The 6,090-nt window shown below is 36.5% G+C and overlaps 1 pseudogene; it reads left to right on the forward strand.

Moving 5' to 3' along the window:
- The first annotated feature begins 1,255 nt into the window (after nucleotides 1-1,255).
- On the forward strand, nucleotides 1,256-4,470 carry LOC120217582 (annotated as a pseudogene).
- Nucleotides 4,471-6,090: the final 1,620 nt, after the last annotated feature.

Below are 6,090 nucleotides of genomic sequence, written 5' to 3' on the forward strand. Positions count from 1 at the left end.
ATTTTTTTAATAATTATATTTTTAATATAATTATTTAATAACTATTTATTCATCTCTACTTTAAAAAAATAGATACCAAATATTATTGAATTATTTTTATTTATAAAATCAAGTTTTCATTTATATTAACCCAACGTGTTTTCTAATTTTTAAAAAACAGAAAATGAAAATTATTATTTGAAAATAAAAACAAAAATATTTTTTAAACCAAACGGACCCTAACTTTTATCATATCTTACAATATGTTAACATCTAAATCAGACAATCGTTAAATTTCTAACTAAAAAAGACGAGTTTAAAATAAATAAACAATTGAATAGTTATTTTAGAACTTATAATAATCAATGATTAAACAAAACAACACATTATAATCAAAGACAATTTATATTTTACCTTTTATAAAACTAGATCAAATTATAACTCATTTAGATAGACGTCTATGTTGATAATGTGGATCAGCCTACCTGCTGTGGAGACATTAAGATTTATGGCGAGGCACAATAGGACGTAAATAAATTTCAACAGGTGTTTCATGAACACGATGCAAAAATGATTTTGGACACCATTATCACTCCACTTAAGGTGACCAACTTATATGGGAGCATCACAACACCGGAATGTATTCTTCCAAATCCGGGTATTGTTGGTTGTTAATGAAAGTGAGAACCGAAAGAGATAGATCACCAATTTGGAGAACCATCTCGAAACTTCATACTTTACCGAAAATTAAAATCTTCTGTTGGAGGGCGTGCAACGATGCTTTACCTACCCGAAATAAGCTTGTAAAAGCTGGCCTTGGAACCGAGATTTGCCCCATGTGTCTATGGTTGAAACGACATTACATGCGATAAAAGACTGCGCAAAGGTGAAGTGTTGCTGCTTTCGGGACTGAATTTCGCGTTGGTGGAGGCGAAGTTTCCAGCTGCAAATCATGGCTTGAAAATATGGTTTCTGTCTTAACCAAGGACTCTTGATGCTGCTCAACCTTCTTTGGAATATTTGCAACAGGCGAAAAAGGTGGATGCACGACAAAGAGATCCAAGAGGCTAGAGATGATGTTAACTCGGCATGGATTTTTGGAAATGAGTTTAAAGAGGTCAACAGTTTTGTTCCCACCAACAACAAGACTAGAACAAGACCATGTAAGCAGTGGACAACGCCTTTAACTGGTTTCATGAAAATCAATGTCCATGAGGCTTTTCTTCCCAACACCGGTGAAGCTGCCATATGAGTGATCGCAAGGGACCACCATGGAATGGTCACATGCGAGGTGGCTGGTACGCACACAGCTGAATCAATTGAGGCATTGGGCTTCACGGAAGGAATTCCCATGGCTATTGAAAATGGTTGGGACGCGGCGATCATTGAAAGGGATGTTATTTCAATCGTTAATCGCTTGGCCAACACACAAAGTACATCTCGTTTGTAGGATTGATGCTAAATGAGGCACGTTCGCTTCTTGCCAGATCCCCGAGACTTATGGTGAATTATGTACACCGAGAAGCTAATCGGGTGGCATATTCTGTGGCACATTGGGCCTTACCAAGGATCAGTCCAATGTGGTTTTATTTTTGACGAATCGGAGTGTATTAAAAAATGATGTAATCCTCGACACTATTGGTATTTAAATATATTTCATTTTTCAAATTTTTTTTTTAAGTTTTAAACTATTTTTTAATAGTTATATTCTACAGTAGTCTCACTATTTCATATAAGGCTTAATGTTCAAATAAGTGTCCAAACTATATCTTTTGTGCTAAATAGGTAACTACATTATTTTTTTGGCCGATCCAGGTATCTAACGTTACAAACATTATCCTTTTAGGTGTTCGGGCCGTCAACGACTTTAGTTTTCCTCATTAAGTGACCCGTGTCACAATCTGATAATTTTGAAATTTATCTTTTTAAGTATTCTTTAACTTCTTTTAAATTACAAAAAAGCCTCAAAATCCCTAAAATCCCCAAATCCTAATACTAACCTACTGCTGGTGCCCTCTCCGACCACGACCATAACGTCGACGTAGTCCTTGCCATCATCCTAGTTATATGTCGTCGTAGTTGTCATCGATTCTCCGTCAGAATATCATGAGATCATGATTTTCATCATAGGGTTCGTGGGGGGTATAAAACGTCGATTTTTCATCGATCGATCATCGATCATGATTTCATAGGAGTTTTGGTCAAAGGGGGGAAGGGAAGGTCAGGTGGAGCTTCTTCGACAATAAAGGACGGCGGTCGGAATGAGTTTAGAGGTTGAAATGAAAATTTTCAAAGTTTAGGGGTTATTTTAAAATTTATGTGTTTTTTTAAAAAAATGTATAATCTTTTTTATTTCAAAATTATCAGATTGTGACACGTGTCACCTAACGAAAAAACTAACATCGTTGAGCACCTAAAAAACTAACGTTTGTAACACCTATATGGATTGAAAAAATTATAGGCAATTACTAGGCACAAAATGTATAATTTGAGCAACTATTTGGGCATTGAGCCTTTATATAATAAGCTCAAAATCTGAAATATCAGCGTAAAAGAAAGAGAAAAAGAAAACGTTTCAGCCATGGCGATGACTCGGTTAAGCTTGTGTTCTACACCCCCCTAAATTTGCCACCGACGCTTCCTTATTAATCACAATCGAATACCTTTTTCAATTGTACCAACCTCTAAATCCTTTCCTTCCTTCACCGTCTTTGCAAATCTTCCTTCTCCTCCTCCTACTTCTCACTCTTCATCCCCTATTTTCCTCCCTTTTCTTCAGGAACATGAAGAACAAGAACTCGAACTTGAAATTAACTGAGTCAAAAAGAGTGCTTGCAAGTGCTGTCAGTGATGGGTAACGAAGGTCTCGTTTTGGGTTGCTTGTATTTCTTTGAATGGATGCATTTGCAGGAGCCGTCCCTCGTTACTCCTCGAGCTTGTTCGATCATCTTCCCGGTATTGGGGAGATCGGGATTGGGTGATAAATTGATGGTTTTGTTTAGGAATTTGCCTCAGAGTAAGGGTTTCAGAGATATTCATGTTTATAATGCCGCCATTTCTGGCCTTTTAAGCTCCAAAAGGTAACATTTTTTAGATCTTTAGATGAATTTCAATTCCTTGGTGATAACAATTCTTTGCTATATATATATCATTACAACTTGTACAGGTATCGTGATGCTAGGGAAGTGTATGCCGCCATGGAATCGAACAATGTCGAACCGGATCATGTTACTTGCTCGATGATGATCACAGCTATAAGAAAAACCGGGGGTACCGCGAAGGATTCATGGGAGTTCTTGGAGTGAATGAATCGAAAAAGAGTTAAATGGAGTGTTGAAGTTCTGGGGTCGATAATAAATTCGTTTTGCGATGAAGGGTTGAAGAATGAAGCTCTTATTATCCAATCTGAAATGGAGAAGAAAGGTGTTCATTCGAATACCGTAGTGTACAACACTTTGATGGATGCATATGGTAAATTGAATCAAATCGAGGAAGTCGAAGGTCTTTACGCTGAGATGAAAACGAAAGGCCTTAAGCCAACTTCTGCTACTTTTAACATACTTATGGATGCGTATAGCCGGAATTGTCGAGGAACTGCTGGTGCAAATGCAGGATATGGGGTTGAAACCGGATGTGAAATCATACACTTGCCTGATCGGTGCATATGGGAGGCAGAAGAAGATGAGTGACCGGGCAGCTGATGCATTCTTGAGGATGAAGAAAGTCGGTCTAAAACCAACTTCACATTCGTATACATCGCTTATCCATGCCTACTCCATTAGTGGTTGGCACGAGAAAGCTTATACCGCATTCGAGGATATGCAGAGAGAAGGAATTAAGCCTTCCACCAAAACCTAAACTGCTCTATTGGATGCATTCAGGTGTTCAGGCGACAGTCGAGGGTTGATGAAAGTATGGAAGCTGATGATCAAAGAAAAAATAGAAGGCACTCGGGTTACCTTCAACATTCTTCTCGACGGATTTGCTAAACAAGGTCAATATATCGAAGCAAGGGATGTTATTTCCAAGTTCGGGAAGATTGGCTTGCAACAAACACAGATGACATATAACATGCTGATGAATGCGTATGCAAGGGGAGTCCAACACCACAAATTGCCGCAGTTGTTGAAAGAAATTGCGGTTCTTGATTTAAAACCGGATTCCGCCACGTATTCGACGATGATCTACGCCTTAGTTCGTGTTCGGGATTTCAAGAGGGCATTCTATTATCACAAGCAGATGGTGAAAACGGGCAAGTTCCGGATGTGAAGTCGTATGAAAAGCTGAGATCGATATTGGATGTGAAAGCTGCAAAACAGAACAAGAGGGATAAGAGTGCCATAATGGGTATAATTAACAGTAAAATGGGGATGGTGAAAGCCAAAAGGAAGACCAAGAAAGACGAGTTCTGGAAGAACAAGAAAAAGGATCGTACGACTGCTGCTAATGCTGGTCAGCAATGAATACCAGTTTTCCATTACATGAGACAGCTTGCTTCAGGTGCAAAAACAGTTCTCCCCAAATTACACAAAATTATTTCAATATCAATATTCGAATTTTTTTTCAATAAATTCAAATACGTTTCTATATTTAAGTTTTTAGATTTAATGATTTGAAGTAAAGTTTTGATTTCATTTTGGTCACATGCCGTTATTAAATTAAAAATGATAATGATATGTTATCATATAATAATAGAGAAAATAACATCAGTGACCGAAAATGTCATATAATATACGATTTTAACTAACTTTTTTTGAATTTGCGAAAATGACCAACAAATTCACAACGCGAACTCAAATTCGCAACGCGAACTCAAATTTCGCAACCCAGTTTCCAAATTCGCAACGCGAATATGTGAATTACATTGCGATTTTTTTAAATTCGTAACAAAGAAGTCAAATTCGCAACGCTTTTGCCAATTTCGCAACTGAATTTCAAATTCGCAACTAAATTTCAAATTCGCAACTCGATTTTCGAATTCGCAACACAAATTTAATTTCACAATAGGTTTTAGTTTCGCAACACAAATCTTTTGGGTATATAACTACGCAGCAGCAGCAACTCATAACCTAAATCCCTAAATTGCAACTCATTTCATCTCCATCTATCACTCTCTCCGGCGACATTCATTCCTATATCCAACGACATCCTTCTCCATCTCTAATTTTTTTTACATAATTTTATTTATATATAATTTTTCAATGATTTCTCTCCCAAATTATCAACTATCAACTTAATAAAGGTATGTTTTTCTCTAAGTTAGTGATGATATGTAGTTTATAGCTCGTTTGTTTAGTAAATTAATTTACAATTTGTAGAATGAAATCATCTAATGTTGATCATGTTTGGATATATTTGTGTTTTGGAGGGTCATGTGAGAATGTTCATGGTGTTTTACAATATGTGCCTTTACCCATGAATCTTCAACTAAAACTGTCATTAAAAAAGTTAACTTATGAAACTCTAATGTTACGTGTTGCAAAGAAATTGAATTTAGAGCCTCTAAGTGGATTTCGGCTATCTTATCAGAGAAAAGGTAAAGTTTATTTGTTAACCGACAATGAAGATGTTGAACGATTCATTGCTTACATTAGTGTTTCGCAAGAAGATGATGTTACATTGTATGTTGTTGAACCTAGAAGTAGTGAAGTTGGGTCTGTAGCGGGTAGTAATCAACTAAGTTCTTCAACCCCAGTTTATGGTGCTCACAATGTACAATATTTGTTATCAACCTCAAAATTTAATGGTTCCACCACAATTTCATCACCAAGAAAATTTTGTTTCACCACATTTCCAATACCAAACACAATCTCAAAATCCACAACCTTTTCCTAATCCAAATCTCAATCAACTTTCAGCACCAAATTTCGATTTTCGTATTGACCAGTTAGACGATTATGAGCCAACAGAAAAAATTTTGAGTACTAGTAAGTATTAGAAATTTGATCTTGGTCAATACCCGGACTTTGATCTTTGTCAATACTCGGATTTTGATGATGTTTCAGAAGAAGAAACAAACCTTGCGTGTAATTATTTTGATATTGGTCAATACCCGAATTTTGATGATGAAATAGCCGCTGCCGAGGAAGATGTTGTTGATGATAATGAGGA

This window comes from Hibiscus syriacus, unplaced genomic scaffold (assembly GCF_006381635.1).
Source record: "Hibiscus syriacus cultivar Baekdansim isolate YM2019G1 unplaced genomic scaffold, ASM638163v2 tig00000003_pilon, whole genome shotgun sequence".
Lineage (NCBI taxonomy): Eukaryota > Viridiplantae > Streptophyta > Magnoliopsida > Malvales > Malvaceae > Hibiscus > Hibiscus syriacus.